Here is an 18277-nt window from a genome sequence, read left to right on the forward strand (position 1 = left end):
ACAAAATTGTCCACCCTATTTGTAGGTATTCCTCAATATATTGTACATAAAATACCGGTGAAGGAGTAATGTGTCTGTGTTACAATGTATGTAAAATAATATAGGAGTCAGATTGGTGCCCCCTAGCCTTTGGCATCTGAGGCTGCCACCTGCAGTTTTTGATGGAAACAGCGGCCGTGCACGTGTATGACAATCCGAGTTCTTATGGGTGCGTTGAGCCATGTTGTTGCAAAGTGAGAATGTATTTAGATTCTGAGTGAAGGTCAGCAACTTTGATTTTTTGGTTGCAAGCTAAGGGAGCCCACGCATGGGACAGAAAGTAGAAGGGTCAATTGTTTTTTGACCTTGAGAGAAAGGGATTTTTTTGTGAACAGTCAGTGAGAGGAGGTTTGTAATAAAGAACATTTGATAAGGTTATGCATTCCAAAAGTGTGTACGGAACATGTGAATTCAGTTCATGAAGATTCTTTGATGCAAGCAGATTGAGCATTACGGACTGATTTTTTCAAATACAATGGAGACGCTGAATATTATGTAAGTTTGCTTTTGATGACTGTATACCGGAATGAGGTTTAACCTTCTATTATCTGAAGATTAATTTTGGCAATATAACTAAAGTACTATTTTTCTGTGTGGTTGTCTTTTTTATGTGGTTATGGGAAGTGCAAAATGTAGTCGTATGTCCACTATAACTAGATTCACCCAGGTTCAAGGCTAATATTTCTTTAAAATGTCATGTATGACTATATGGAATTGTGTATCAGTTTCTAGGTTCTTTTTGTCTTTTTTTAGATTGTTTGATGTGTGTGCTAATCGTTAGTTTAAACTCTATGCTGAATTATGAAAATAATACATATATTGCAATAAAGTGTAATAAAGGTCGGGTATTGATACATATTTTCTGTTATGTTTTCCAAATAGATACATGCTGCCTTACTGTGATTGCCATGGATTCCAGATGCCAACTGATGGGTTCTTCATTCGCCAGGTGCATGTAGTCATGAACGGGTGGATTGCTGTGACTGTTTCGTGGGACAATCGGCCAGGTCCCATATGTCCGCATGCTGCACTAGCGATTAGGAGTAACATAGCATCTTTTATGGTGGTCTGGGCGTAAGTTGATGCAGACGTCCTGGAATTCACTGTGAGACCGAAGCGGTTCCTTCATCACAAACGAACACTTTGTGTATGGAAAAAGAAGAACGTGTGTCTCACAATTAACATTTTCGATCATGAGCAAAGAAACAAATTTGCAATTTGATTGAATATGGGAACAGTCGGATGTTCTTGGAGAGTTTATTGTGAAATAAAAGTACTTTACAAATTGTATACTGTTATTGTTTTATTTTAAAGAGTGGTTTAGTCATTTGAATTGTGATGTGGTATGTTGTTAGTTGCTGTGTGTTGATTTTTGGGTTCTGCGTCACGTAGGTGGTTATGGGCACATTTGGCTACGCTGAAGAGGAACGTTACCGAAAAAGGTGTTCATGATCACTAGGGTTTGTTATGTGAGGCTCAGGGGCGGGGCATATGATTTGTGACGTCTGGCCAGTTTACCTTCGGCCGATGCAGCAATGGTTAACAATAGCACAAGATGGACGCGCCCTGTTGCCAGATTTCATATGTTTCTCAAAGAGGAGAAATGCGTTAAACTGATGCAGAAATGTTTGCGATAAATCAACGTATGTACAAAAATACATGGTCATAACCTCGGGACAATAATATTTTGTGAGCATTGCACTTGTGAAACGTATGCAATAATGTTTGGGGAGGTGAGGGGTGATGATCATGGTTGGAATATTTCAGATGTAAATTCGATTGACTTTTTGACTTTACAAAGTTTGTTGGAATTTTGTACACAGCTTATATGACGAATGATTTGTGTATTATTTTGAAAGTTTTGAAAAAATAAAACCCGGGTGGATTTACAGCAAATTTGCATAAGGCTCATTGGCAAGGATCGAGAAGTATGTTTTTTTTAGTGCCTGAGGGGTAGGCTGTAGTCATGGGCAGGGTCCAAATGTCGGGGTCATGGTATAAGGTCATGATCCGGACAATGTGGCTACTGGCCATGAACAGAAGGGTATTAAAATGGTCATGTCCACCTGGGACTGGCTTTGTCGTAAAGTTATTCGCAATTAGAATATATTTGAAAGAGAAGAAAAATGTGCTTATGAAAAGGGTAGATGGGCCCTGTATGGAACTAGCGCTTTTCCTTTCCATAGTGGCCATCTTGGAAAAGGATTTTATTTCTAAACCGGGACGCTGCATCCCGATATAGGACAAGAAATCCTATTTTTTAGTAACACGGGTTACCGCTTTGGAAAACTAGGCTGGTAATGGTGTCCATCCCCCATTTTAGGGACTGAAATGGGGGGTAATGGTCCAGAGACCTTGTTATCCACCCTCGCTTCCCTTGGGCTGATTTCTAGAGCTACTGGGCCATTATCCACCATTCCAGTCCCTGGAACGGTGTATGAACGCTACAATATTCACATTACTATAACAAAAAATGCAAATGGAAATGTTGGAAAATCTTATTGCATCTATGTATTTTACTGAGAAATACAAACTAGATGGAGTTTATGCGTTTTTTCTTTTTTCTTCTTTTTTTTTACTGTGAAATGTGGTTCCTAAAGGAACATTTATTTTGTTTTTGGATAGATTTTTTTTGGCAGGAGAGCTAAGAACGAAAGGTGGGGATGGAAATGAGGGAAGAGGCACCAAACACTAATATGGAGGGGCAGATGGAAAAGGGGGAAATGTTGTGCATCTGTTATTTCTAAGGTAGGGGGTAGTAGGGTGGCCAAGTGTCCCGCAAATAGGAACTCCATCCCGCGGTTTGCAGAGTGGCTGTGCGGGACGTAGGTTGTCCCGATTTGCGTCGGACAACCTGCCTCCAGCACAGCCACTCTGCAAACTCAAGTGGCCATCTGTTCAGCACAGTGCTGCCGCCTGCTGCTTTCTTTCTCTGGGCGCCTCTGCAGCCCTGTCTCCTTTTGAGCCTACAGGTCGAGCTGTAACACTCAGACAAATGGCTTAATTCAAATGCTAATGCTTTGTTCCTGGGGTCATGATGGTCATGTTTGCAGTTAAAAAACGTTTAACATTTGTGATGTCATCTTTGATGTCCTGGGTGTTAGTCTTAGCAATGCACGGTGGTGGTGAGAGTTATGTTTGCTTAGCTTACCATAACTAGCAAATTTCAGGGGTTTTTTGGTTTTACTTTGAACCATAACGTCCCTTTAACAAAGTTTTTTTACTGAATTTCATAGGTTTTTAGTAGCACAACTTAACCATAACGTCCCTTTAACAAAGTTTTTTTAACTGAATATATATATGTTAATTATGTTATGTTAATTACACTTACAAGGCGCCAAAGCCCGCAGGCATCCAGGCACAGAAAGACAGAAGTAGTAGCAGACAAAGCTGGAATTATTCTATTCAAACATTATAGTCTTCAACTGTTTACGAAAAGCAAGATTATTTTCTGTCAGGCGCATATGTGTCGGAAGAGAGTTCCAGGCTTGCGCGCCTCGGCACACAGAAGGCCCTACCTAAGCCACAAGACCTTTTTATCCGACCCAGCCGAGGAACGTATATATATATATATATATATATATATATATATATATATATATATATATATATATATATATACATATATATATATATATATATATATATATATATATATATATATATATATATATATATATATATATGTACGTTCCTCGGCTGGGTCGGATAAAAAGGTCTTGTGGCTATATATATATATATTTTTTATATATATATATATATATATATATATATATATATATATATATATATATATATTTAGTAAAGCAGATGATTAGCCAACAAATTGCGCTCTGCCTCATTACTGAGCTGGTGCTACCGGGCTAGAGCAGGCTACACTCAATATATGTTAAACAGACGGGTAAAGGTGCTGGGGAGGAGAAAGCTCTCCCACAAACACCTACCAAAAAATGCCCAAGCACACAAACTGCAAATTGCATTCAAAATTTCATTTTATTTATCCAAAAAGAGTGAACATAGTATAAAAAGCATACATAACAATACCTAAGCAGACCAGGTGTCATGCAGCACTCACCCACAGCGGGTGGAAAACGCCACACGTTCTGCTCGACTCGCGAGCTTCCTCAGGCTAGTATGATTCCAAACGTTTGTTTCCTTGTGTTTTTATACCCTTGCACTGAAGGTGATTGGGTCTGCACAGCTGTGCAGCTTACATAACGTAAAAAAAGTTGACAGTTACATAACATGAAAAAAAACCTTAACAGTTAATTGCTTAGAACTCTATGGTTCTGATTGCAACAAATCCGCCATTGTTCAGTGTGTAAATACATAGTTGCCCACATTTGTGAGTTGCCTAATTTCCCATTACTATACTGGGTGTATGCCAGCTGACGATAAGCCATAACAGCCCTTCACCTTCACTTGCTTTACAATGTTAAAAGAAGTGACCACAAGTAAAAGCGCTAGTGCGCCTATTTAATTTAATGCTGCACCGTGATAGAAAAAATGTCTTTGCGGTGCTGCTCTCTTCCCACTTTTGGAGAGGCATGCACATGCCTTTGTTCTGCATCAATTTATTGTCCTAGAGGTGGCAGAAAATGTTGGTGAGACATACCAAGTGTTCTTGTATCATATATTACATGACATTAATATATGGCACATACTAACACATCAGTGCTCACGTTGATTACCCCACCTGGCTGGCAAGTAACTCCGTATCTGTGTGTTGAAACATTTTGGCAGCTGACGAGACCAGAAATGCATTAATATCTGGACAGACCAACATGTGAGGAGAACATTGTGTCATGCCACCATCAGTTAGATCCATCAGAAAAATAGGTGAATAAAAAGCATGCCCCAGCTGCCAACAATGTCATTTAAAGTAAAGAGACAAAGCGGGTGCAACACTCAAAAGATTTAGAAAGGGGTTTGTGGGCTAGGGTACTCAGGCACTAAAGGCATGGGAGATCTCAGTACTTTGCTTCCCAATATTCCACCTAATCTCGCTAGAACAAGGAGGATCAGGGCAACCGTGATAGTGGGAATAGGTACTTATACCCGCCAGGTGTACGCCCAACACTTGGCGTTTCAGCTATTCACACATGCTTACCTTCAGTGTGTGCCTTCTCGCTTCTCCACCTTGTTCCTCCCAGTTTGCCTCCATCAGCCAAGACCATTCTCCAAGCCTAGAACATCTTCTGCAATGGCACCTGTAAGAAGTCAAACAGACACACCAGAACAACAAAAGAAAACAAAAGAAAACAGCAAAAATAGGTCAGTAGACTGACTGAAATCTTATTGATTTCCTATAACCGCATGCCCGCTTCATGCTTGTAACAGGCCGCACGTCTGGCTGCTATGAGCACCAAGCACCGCACACCTCAAAAGAAGCAATATTGATCATAAGTTTCACGCATCATGCAGATCATTCTCCTGATACACAGTGCTATCTCTCCTCTACGCGCAATCGCCTGAAGAGAATGGTTGCTTGAGCCCTTACCTGTAGATTAGCCTCTCCATCACCATGACATTCCGCTTGCATTTTTCCGCCTGCATAGACATAAGAAAGAAAGAGAAAAATAACTAAATAAAAGCAGAAAATCCAGTGAAGGCACTGGAAGACTAAAGTATTACATTCAGTGAGGCTCCCATGTGGTCCAGGTAAGAGAAAACCCCTGTAGCTAGATGAAAGGGCCAGTGGTTGAGAATGGAAGATCCTTCAGTGTGGGCAAGGTAGTAACCCTGGACACATTTTTTGCAGAAGCCAGAATCCACTCCAATGAGGAAAACCCTCAAGCCGGATCCTTACCATAAGCAACCCGGAAGAGCCAGGGGATAACTACAATCCCCCTATTCCTTTCATTGTGACCCCTGGACATGTACCAAACAGTTCACAGGAGACCTGGAGGAGGAGGGGGAGGATCCACAGCGCTTCTGCTGAACATCCTAAGGTAAGGCATTACATAACGCTAAGCCGATGTTTACCTCCAGCAAGGAAACCATGGATACTTCAATTTTGCTATCTTACTTAGTCACATTGTTCAGGACCTTATTTTAGAGTTGCAGGCTAGTAGAGCAGAAACAGCAGACCTCGCACAATGGGTCAATATCTTTCAAGCTCAGACAACACCTTTACCTTTCTGGGGTCTGGGTCCAAAATATTTTCAACTATCCCTCCGTAAATACCTCCCCTTTCGAGCCATTCGCTCTTCTACTTCTTAATCCCTTAGGGTCCGTTGTTTTTCAAAGAAACATGCTGGGGGTAGATCTCTGTCTTCGGCTGGGGCCTCCTTTTGGAACAGCCTCCCTGCCACCCTGAAACTTGAGGAGAACCATCTCCTGTTGCGGAAGCACCTCAAGAGCTTCTTCTTCGCTCCTGCCTTTGACCCTCTTCTCCCCTGCTGATCTGCTTTCTCTCTCTGCACTGTGCACCTGACCACCCTCTGTCCTTCGGGCCCAGGTACAGGCTCACCCTGCCACCCTCCTGCATTGCTTCCAGGCCACCCCTTGCACTGGGGTCTGTATCTGTACCCATACAGTCCCCCACCCACTTTTCTTCTGCACTTATCAGATATACCCTATCTGTTAGCCTGGCACTTGTCAATTACTGGCTGCACTACCACTGTTTATTTATTTATTAATTTTGCTTATTATTTACTATTCTGTTCTCTCCTCTTTTCCGCACTTTCCACCTCTGCCCCTTCCATGCACTTTCCCCCTTTTCCCTTTCCCATGCACTTGTGCATTCTCATTGTCACTGGGCCTAGTGAGATCGCTGTTTTTGTTCTCCCCTGCTCCTCTCCTTTTGCCTGGTTGCGCTCTGAAACACTTGTGTATGAGCACAATATAAATAAAATATCATTTCATTTAATTTACCAAGGTTGAAAGATCTACCATTGTATGCTCAAAATCACAAACAGCCTACGGCTCAGCCAACATATCCTATAAAGGTCCTGACACCACCTCTAGTACCCTTAGCACCTCAGGAACAATTCAACAGGGATCCTCAGATGTACCTAGTGTTTATGAACTAATGATGATTAGATTTTCCATGTCACGCCACTGTCTTTCCCAGTGATAGCACAAAGGAGGCGTTTACCTTATCTTACTTAGGTGGGCATGCTTCCAACTGGTCCATCCCTATTGGTAGATAAGGAAGACCACATCTTCAGGTGGAATTTGACAAGCTGTTTGCTCAAAAAACAAATACACAATCACTGGATAATCAGTTATTGGACTTACAACCGGGGTCACACAAGCTGTTAGCCTACATTGCCACTTTCAACCACATATTCTCCGGATGATAGCTTAGCGGCAATGTGCTCACCTTGGAAGCAAGATGACATGTAGCAACACAGGTTTGATCCCCGGGTCCGCGTTTAGAAACCTCTGGGTATTAAGCACGTTATAAATAACCTATCATATGATATCATAATACCAGAAATGCATTGGCCAAAAGAAAAGGGACTTCCCTCTTTTATTTTTATCAAGGGTTATGCACTGACCTCAAAGACTTGTTAGCACAACTGATCAATCCCCCTAAGGGTGCACAGAATTCATAATTTAGTGGTGCAGTTGAACCATTGATTATCAGAAAGCAAGATGGATTTTGGGCAGGGAGACCTACAGACATTATAAGTCAGACCCAAAGAAGGAAGTATGTCAAAGCCCACAGAACAGAACCAACACCCTTGCCAATACACATTGGTGGGCTCCGAGGCCCACTAACTAAGGAAGAGCGAGAGCGACAAAGCCAACATCAATTGTGTCTTTAATGCATTTATGAGGGAGTGTCCAGCAAAACCTGAGGAGACCTGGCCCAGCAGTTCAGGCAGAGCTGCTCCCATTGGTGGCAGTACCTGACTGATTTGCATATGGCTAGACCCCTTTTGCAGTGGCGCATACAGGCTAAAAATGGTGGTGTGGAAGGTTGTACAGAGCAATGCCAATGGTTCAGATTAATTCAAAACCTTTAACCCATCACTTTTTTGGTTTCAGTTTGTCTCCCTATGTCAGAGAGGGTATGACCAGACATGGGTCCCTTGCTCGCTGTGCCATAGGAAACCAAGTTGCACCTCACTGAAGAGGCCCAATAAGGCAAAAACATGTCTGGGTTGCTTTTGTTTCCATACAGAGGGGACCTGGCCTAGCAGTTTGGGCAGAGCTGATCCCATTGGTGGCAGTACCTGACTGATTTGTATTTGGCTTCACCCCTTTTGCAATGGCAAGATGGGCTAAAACGGTGGTGTGGATGGTTGCTCAGAGTAATGCAAGTGGTTCAGATTAAATCAAAACCTTCCACCGATCACTTTTTTGGTTTCAGTTTGTCTCTCTATGTGAGAAAGGGTATGCCCAGAGGTGGGTCCTTTGCTCGCTGCACCATAAGGAACCAAGCTGCACCTCACTGAGGAGGCCTAACAAGGCCAACATTTTTCCACAGTTGCTTGTGTTTCTGCGAAGAGGGGACCTGGCCTAGCAGTTCAGGCAGAGCTGCTCCCATTGGTGGCAGTACCTGACTGATTTGCATATGGCTAGTCCCCTTTTGCAATGGCACATGAGGCTTAAGAACAGTAGTGTGAAAGGTTGCCTAGAGCAATGCCAGTGGTTCAGATGAATTAAAAACTTTCCACCCATCACTTTTTTAGTTTCAGCAAAACCTAACACCTGAAAAAAATGATAGGCGCTGCTGAATCTCCAATGGAGTACTCATCCTCAATGACGTTGTTAAACAATCTCCAATGGAGTACTCATCCTCAATGAAGTCGTTAAACTAGAAAGCCTAGCACATAAGGGGTTGATTGCCCAGGGCAACAAGTAAAGACCTCACATTTAGCAATCCCATTGACCATGGTGATAAAGGAAAGCTTAATGTTGGGCAGCAAGCCTATGTTAACTGAGGAACAACTGGTAATTATTTAGATATTGGGTATGCCACCCAACTCCAATTGACCAGGGCACCAAATGTCAATCCAGAGAATGTTCAAGCCATGGATGGCATGGCCATGACTGCTGGCCCAGTGACGACTCAAACTCTGACAATGCTATGTGGCAATGGGCACAGTGAATAGATCCCATTTGACCTTAGGGATGCCCCACAGTTTAAACTCACCCTGGGAATGCTGTGGTTGGCGATGCACAATCCATACATAGATTGGGAGAGGAGAATGGTGGATTTATTGCAAAACACATTGTTTTCCCTACAGACAACACATCAAAAGTCAAGCATTGTGAATGACAGCTCCAAGCGCTTCAGTTTCTGTGACAATCTTAGGGCAGGTCGGGGTGATGCCGGACAAATATTGAGACTTTGTGGATGTCTTCCAGAAGGATCAAGCCAGTATGCTACCACCCAACAGACCATATGATTGTCCAATAGACCTAGTTCCTAATGCTTAAATCTCCTCTCAAGGGATCTTTGCATTAACTGCACCTGAGAAAGAACACTTGAAGAAAAATGTTGATCATACACTTTTTTCATACAGCCGAAGGATGGGGGAATTAGGAGCATTTCATAGATAACCACACTCTCAACAAGGTGACATTCAAGAATCAATATCCACTTCTCCTGATCCCGGTACTATTTGACCGGCTTAAAGATGCTAATATGTACACCAAATTGCACCTTAGAGGAGTCTACCACTCGTTCAGTGTCAAGAAGGGGGCTGAGTGGAAAATAGCCTTAAAGATGAAATTTAGGGTTTTCCAACTATTATAGGTGCTTTAACCTGAATTCTCTGAGGTTGTCCACCCATCACCAACTTGCTAAGAAATGGAAAAACATTTCTCTGAACCCCAGAGGTGGAAGGTCCATTTCAAGAGTTGAAACAGCTCTTCACTTCAGCCACGTTTCTGGGCCCTCCCAAATCAGAACTGCCATTCATCGTGGAAATGGATGCATTGCACGTCGCCATGTGGGCAGTGTTATCTCAGAAGGATCCTGATGGTCAACTACATTCTGTCCCTTTCTGATCACGGAAAGAATTATACAATCATGGATATGGAGCTCTTAGCCATCAAGGTAGCATTCAAAGAATGGCAACATCATCTCATAGGAGCTCAACACTCTGTCACCATTTATACGGATCACAGGAATCCTCTCGAGCCTTGTCAGCTTGTCAACTCTGGTGAGCACTCTTCTTTGCTGATTTTCAGATTACTTACCCCCCAGAGTAAAGAATGGAAAAACGAATGCATTATCAGAGATAGGGATGAAGAGGAGCAAGCTCTGGACCTGCCTGATCCACCACCCATCAAACCTGAACACCGATTTGTATGTACCATACTGGGTGATGCACCATCACAATTTCATGAACAAATAAAGGAGGTGATGTCTCCATATGCTTGACAGGAATGGGTGTCTTCTAACAATGAAAGGAGCATTGTAGACAGCCTAACATGACATGGGACAACTTTATAACTACCTACTAAGAACTTACCGAAGCAGGTATTACACACATACCATGACTCTCTGTTAGCAGGACACCCTGGTACTAAGAAAACCATCCAAAACATACAAAAGTTACTTTGGTGCCCCATTTTGCAATTACTTTGAAATGTACGTCAAAACTTGCAGAAAATGCACCCACCACAATGGGACCTGGCAGAAACCACAAGGCCTTCTTCAGCCATGACGTATACAAACTGCACCATGCCACATTTCCTACCACTAAAGAGAAGACCTTAGCCCAAGAACTGGCGTGCATGCTTACTGACCAGGTAGTCAGGTTACATGGCTAACTACAGTTATTTCTAACCGGGGAGTCCATTTTTGTCACATTTCTGGAAAAGCTTCTGCTCGGCTGCACACATAGACTCTCGGATCTCCACCATTTACCATCCCCTAATTGGCGGCCAAACTGAAAGAGTTAATCAGGTGCTGGAGAACTACCTACAATGCACATTGCATCAAATGGAGGAATAATGGACTGATGTTCTAAGGGCAACTCAATGCCAACAAGACTGATATCCTTCCTATTGAGACCCCTGATCCCTCTTTCTTCCCTTTACTTTGGCCATTCTCTATGGGATCTCCCCCCTCTCCTTCATTTGAAGCCAGAAACCTTGGAGTCATCTTTGATACCTGTCTCTCCCCTTCCTCCCTCACATTCAGGACATTGAAAAGAAGTCCCACTTTCAACTCTTCCTTCTCAAAGGAATTCTCCCTTTTCTCACTTTTCCCCAGAAGCTCAAAGTTACCAGAGCCCTGGTTCTCTCTAGGCTTGACTACTGCAATAGCCTTCTCTTAAACATATCTTCTTCCTCTCTACGACTCCTCCAGCTAAGCCAGAATAGGGCAGCTAGACTTATCCTTGGCCCCAAGCCCAGGGACTGCCTCTATCCTGCCTTAAACGCTCTTCACTGGCTCCAGGTTGCTGCTCGGATTACATTCAATTCCATCTGCATCATCCATAAGGCTGACTGGGGCTGGGGACCACACTATCTGCAACTTTGTTTTACTAAATACTCTCCCTCTAGACCTCTCTGTTCCTCTGGTACAAACTCTCGTTCCTCAGCTGGCTCCCTCTTATGGAACAGCCTCCCCACTCCTCTTTGACGTCAGCCAGACCTTCTGAAACTCCAGAACCTCCTGAAGACTTTCCTTTTCATCGCCTCCTTCCCTTCTTACCTCCACTGCTAATTTCACAGTCACTGTGATTGGTAACCAGGGCCCTTATGTGTCCTTCGGGGCCTGGCCTCCCAAACCCATAGCCTCAGCCTCTGCCCACACACAGAACTTGCCTTGGCACCCACTGGCCTAGACATTTGTAGGCCTGCACCTACATTTTTACTGCAGCTCAACGCTCCCTAGCATTTACTACACTGAGCACTTACATCTACCCCACATACGTCCATGTTTTATTTGCCTTTTTACTTCCAATATGAGTGGTAACCAACGGCAACATTGTACACTCAACCCATCACCACGCAGGTACCTTCTGTACAAGAACATCCCATAAAGATCTCACATTCGCTGACAGTAGCCAATACTAATCTAGCCAAAGGCACCATATAAAAAACATACAGACAAAAAACGCCAGCCTGAACCAGATTACCAGACAGTGGACATGGTGTGGATCTCTACTAAACACCTTCATTTTAGGGACCATAGCAGTTCCTTTCTCAATACCTGAGATCCTTCCCCATTTTAAACGAGGTGGAAAACATGGCTGTCAAAGTGACATTACCAGCTTCATTAAAGGTACACTTAGTCTTCCACGCCTCAGTGGTTAAGAAGGTTCGCCCAGGTTTATGACCAGGCAAAATAAAAACCTGAACCAGAGATCCTTAACCAAGAAAAGGAATGCAAAAAAGGGGAAGAAGAGAATCCACTACCTCTTCAACTGGAAAGGTTACGGACATGAGGATCGTACATGGGAACCAATAATTGGGGTCCAGGCAGACAGGTCAGAATGTGAGTTTCACATACAACATCCAGAGAAACTCAATTCCTGAGGAGGAATTTTAGGGGATTGAGTGCTATCATGCCGCCATCAGTGACATGCTCAAGAGAATGTAAATAAAAGAAGGACCCGGATGCCACCCATGTCCGTTAAACTAAATAGACAAAACAAGAGACATACTAAAAAGAATCAGAAAAGGAGTCCTGGATAGGCTAGTCAGGCACTGCAGGCAGGTGAGACTGCACTATGCTTCCCAATAGGCCACGTGATCCTGCAAGAACAAGGCTGATCATGGCGGCCATGACACTGGAAAAGAGTACATAAACCATGCCCAGAGGTACACCCAACGCTTAGCGTTTTGCCTCTTCACACTCTCTTACCTTCCATCTCCGTCAGCCATGTTCATTCTACGCGGCTGGAACATATTCGGGAACGAATCCTGTAAGAAGAAGAAGACATACAACCTAAGTCAATACACTTACCAGCGTCTTGTTGACTTCCTCTAATTTTGCTTTACGCTTCCTGCCCTTGACACATCTGACTACTACAAAACATGCGATGGGCACCAAGCATTGCGCACCGAAAAGATGCGCCACGCACCCAAACTGAAGCAATATTTCTCTTACGCTTTGCGTATCATATGTATCATTCACCTGATGTGCAGGGCTATCTTTGATCTGCGCACAATTGCCTGATTAGCCTCTCCATCCTATAGATTAGCCTCTCCATCCCAATGACCTTCCGCTCACGAAAGAAAGAAAGAAAGAAAGAGAGAAAGAAAGAAAGAAAGAAAGAAAGAAAGAAAGAAAGAAAGAAAGAAAGAAAGAAAGAAAGAAAGAAAGAAAGAAAGAAAGAAAGAAGAAAATCCAGTGTAGGAACTGACAGTATTACATTCGGTGAGGCAAACTGAGCAACTCGTGGGCATTCCTATATACACACTGAATTCGCGGTTCTATTCAGTTAAGTTTTTGTAGGATCTCTTCTGATTTCAATTTCAGTTCCTCCTTCACCTTCTTCCAGAGGTGGGATGTCACTGGAGGGACATTGGCTTAACAGTGGGGCCTATGTTTAGGTGCATTTCTTGGACAATGAGGCACTCAATTCCCCGAAATATGTTATATTTCCATAACAAGTTCTTAACGTCTGCTTCATAGATTCCAAATGCAAAGTGTAAATATCCTAATGTGTCCATCAAATCACAGCTGAGCACGTGCCCAATTTGTAACATAGCATGCATGTTTTGCTTTTCCATGGTGCCAGTCATGGTAGACGTTTGCAAATGGGGCTCCTTCCAGGGGCAATGACACTAAGCCTCCATATGTAACTGTACCTTCAGCTCAATCCACGGGGGATGGGGGAGGGGGCAATGTGTTAGAGCTATGATCTGTGACATAGGCATTCTGTTTACTTCTGTGCCCATGTCAGTCAGGACCAGCATTAAGAATACACACGGCTTCGATTGAATGGTTACTGTGCATCATAGTTGGTGCTTTTCTCTTACATACTCAGATAAAACATATTTCTCCTATGACCTTATATTTACAGGTTGCAACTACACTCTCCCCAGCCAGTGCTCTTAAAGTACCTTGTCCCCTTAAATCGCTCTTGCATAATTTTGCATAGCGGTTTGTTTTAAGACAGGCCCTCCATGTCTGCCCTGTTGCTGGACAGGGAGTCCCTGCAAAAGTTCCAATGACTTCGGGGAATCTACCATGCGATCTTTGTGTTGACCAAGTCACACGATCTGCCCAGGTTGAGAAAATGCACCAGAATGATTCCTGGAGAAGCATCCCTGTAACAACCGCACATGGACCTCATCTTCTTTATCACCCAGCATGCAAATGGGCATAGCAGTGGCAAATGTTTATGATCCACACTTGGGAATGCTGTGCCTCCTGCTGGGATTGTCATATCTGGAAGATTGGAAGTCTTCATCGATGAGCTGGCTGAAGCAAGCTTCGAAGGCAGTCTTGGCAGCATCAGACCAGCTAAGAGTTTTGCATGTGTTACCTACTGCTCCCATTGTAAACATTTCAGCTTGGACTTTGTTTGAGATATAATTCCATTCATGTGTTGCTAGAAAGACTACATCCAAACGTCTGATCCATAGTTTCCAACTCCGGCCTTTAAAAAACCGCACAGCTCAGACATCATATCCTGTAAAGCAGTATATCACCATGGCTACGTAGCCTCTCTAGTACAGTGAACATTATGTCCAGGTTGTGCGCTTGTCTTAAAATAGATGTTACAGCAAACAAATATGAAATGTTATTGAATTATTGCAATTTTAATAATTGCTTATTTGCTCAGCCTCCCCGACACGTGTTTCGACCATAGGTCGTTTTCAAGGCATAGCTGTATATAGTCAGTCAATGTACAAAAGAATAGTACAGTTAAAGCAATAATAAATAAGGTAAAAAACCAACCCACAAAAGAAAATAGTAGACAATTAAAGTATTCATCAAAATTACCATTTCCCAATTAGGTTGATTCACATTTAGTCAGAAGACACTGAGGATTGAAGGCAGAGAAAAAAAAAATAATAAACAGAAAAGGTACATAAGGTACAATTTGTCAACTGTGATTCTTAAATTTTTTTACAACTGTGACTTTTTTGTGTTCTTTAAATAGATAGATTTGGTCATTTCCATACGTATAAAATAACGTCTAATATATGTTATCTATTATACCAGTTGCCTATACAAGTGGTGTGACAGCACAAGAACCAGAAAAGAATACTTCACACTCATGGGACTGGTACCACTTCTCTACACCAGTTGTTGTCATGCAAGCTCCCACACCCGGACAGAGTGCGGTCGAAAATGCACGCAGACACAATGCTTGCTGCTTAGACTGGGCCCACCTTGGGTGTGGGCCCGACTCTCCATCATCATGATTCTTGTTGATGATGATGATTCGTGCAGGGAGCAGCTGTGTCGCACTAGTGGAAGGCCTATTCAGGTACCTTTAGATGTAGAACGAAAGATCATTCACAGGAATGGGCAGATGAAGCACGTGGCTTCTGTCTTTGTGCAGACACCTCTGGAGTATAACTTGGAAGCTGCTGCAGTATGTGGGAGAAGCAGATAAGGCACGTGGCCTTGCATGCAGAGCCAGAGCTGTGACAATGAACAGGAAAGGCAGCAAAAAGAGTCCCAGTCATTGCAAGGATTAGTTTCTGTGTCCACACAGTTAAGAAGTGAAAGTGTGACACTCACTGAATTTTCCAGCGACAACAAATCCATTAAAACATGTTTGCATCCTTGAGTTCAGTTTCTGTGTTTTGTGTTTTATGTTCTTATGGTAATAACCTGCAATAACTACAGAAATCCCCCAAAATTGTTCCACATTATTGGGAGAGGTACATATGGAGAACAGTATCTAGTTAGATATCGAGTAACCCAGAGAGGTTTCATATTTTGCCATTTGCAGTGTACACAAACTGAATGTTAGACTATTGGATGAGAGAGTCTCGGTTATTATCCCTTTGTGTTTCACTAGACAAAAGTCACAAAGATTAGATTGTCTGTGAAAGACATGGGAGTGTTTAGAAAGGTGCAACTTTAAAGTATGATGTACAAGGTGTGTATTCTTATTTCTGGTGTGGGTTTGGAGGCAGTACTGTCTTTACAGTTTAAGGAAAGTAGGTCAATAACATCTGAAATGAGAGCTCACCTTCATCTCCTTTCATTTCTTACGATCCAGGGATATTTGACAATCAATTTTTTTGTTTTTTAAAAAAAAGAACATTTTGAATTGTTAAAAGTGAAGTGGGAGGTGGAGGAAGACTTCCTGGTTGTCACTGGATGTGATCGCACTGTAAACGTGAAACATATTCATTTGTCGCATATATATACTCGCTTAAGAGTTGTGTAATCTGTGGAAAGTGAAAAAACATTTAAAACGAACATCAAAAAAATGTTGTGTGGATTTATTTTTTCTGATGATTATTGAAAACTCAGGAATAGGTCAGGAATGTGTTTGATGAATAGAAGGGATTATTCAATTGAAAAGGTGCAAAAAACCCAAGGGCTGTTTTAAGTGACACCGTATGAGGAGAATATAAATATATTTTGTTGTTAATCATATTGTATGTTAGATTTTCGCAAATAGCACAATAATTCCTCAAATATTGTTGGGAGTTTAAAAAAGCAATTGTTAGTGAAACATAACATTTTTTTTATTTGGGGTGAGCAGTCCTTACCAAGGTTGTTGTTACGTAATACAATGATTAAATAGCCTGCTTGCAGAGCTGACTGAATATGCTAAAGAGAGATTGCATTACGAGCGTGTGCCAGATGCACCTGATCTTACCTATACCGATTAGACGTGCAAAACTGCATGCTGTGGTTTTTGGATATCCAATTCATACCATAGTCAGTGAGATATGTACAGACACATTCATTGACAGTTCTCTGAGTCTTCTCTATTTTAGAATGACATTTCTGTGTCCACTTCCATTTTTATTTCTGTCTGTTGGAAAGAAAATGAAAGCTGTGTGAGTTGTGATGAAACGGGTGATTTCATCACTCCTTTCATGGGGAAAGTCTCTCTCCATATGGCCAGGTAAAGGCAGAAGCTGCTTGAACCTGACCCTTGGGGAGGCTATCTGAGGGAGGACCACATGGGGGGGAAACGACCCTCATGTGTCTGGAGAGGCGTTAGAGGATAGATCGTATTCCCCCTTTCCCTAGACCCTGATGACCCCCCTAAATACCACATTCCTTTATGGCATACTCTAATGTTGCATTCAAATGTCCCATGATGACTTATATCAAAACTCCGAGACATCCCCCTTTACACTCAGAACATGACACACCCTCAAAGTCCCTTATCTTTATGTGTTACTGTGGTGTAGACCCAGTTCAACCACCTTATACCAACAGTAGAACTCCTTTTGCTAATAACCATGTAAAAATACTAAAATTCAATATAATCAATCAAATCTATTCTAAAACATTCTCATATATACAACCATACATATCAAGTCTGCATTTCATTCTCTCTACCTTTAGATGAACACTTAGAGTGTGCCATTACCTTACATTACAGTTAACTCAAATGGAGATACCCAGTCTTTTCTCAATCACTAACCAAACATTGTACATTGCTATTAATCCTTTCAATTTTGTTGAATTCAAGATACGCCACCAAAATATTTCTTCCTCTATCTGTCCGACCTTATGAACAAACTCCCCATAATATCTGTGGTAGATGTTTACCATTTTCGAGCAGCACGTCAGAACATGTAGTCCTGTCGCAATTGTTACTTTATCCTCACATAGTCTACAGCATCGCTCCTCATTCCTTAGTTTATTTATTACCCCAGTGTTTTCAAGTACTGGTAAATGATTAATCCTAACAAGTAATATACATCTTCAGAGTCTGATGCTTGGACAGAGATTTAAGTAATGTTGAGGTTTTTTGTATGTGTATAAAATATATTTCACAAATTGGTATTTTCTCAAACGTTCTAATTGAGTATAGTTGTCTATCCAATCAGCCCAGTCAATTTTCCTTGACAAGGCAGATTTAGCTGCAAGGGAGAAAATCTCCTGGCTACAATTCCAGTTAATATTATACATAAAATTTTCAATACTGGTTTTTAAAATCGATCTCTTCAATTCCATACGCAGTTCTTGCCACACTGAGACCAACAGTTGATTACTCGAGGAGCTATTCAGCTTCAAATAAAATTCAGTCCTTTTCTTAAGTACCATTGATTTCAGGGATAACAATCCCAGCTCAAGTCTGATAATGGCCATCGGGATACAGGTTGGGAGGCCCAGCATTTTCCTCCAAAATTTACCCTCCACAACGTGGAGCCACTTTAAATC

Source organism: Ambystoma mexicanum, chromosome 4q, assembly GCF_040938575.1.
Source record: "Ambystoma mexicanum isolate Mex_15411 chromosome 4q, UKY_AmexF1_1, whole genome shotgun sequence".
Classification (NCBI taxonomy): Eukaryota; Metazoa; Chordata; class Amphibia; order Caudata; family Ambystomatidae; genus Ambystoma; species Ambystoma mexicanum.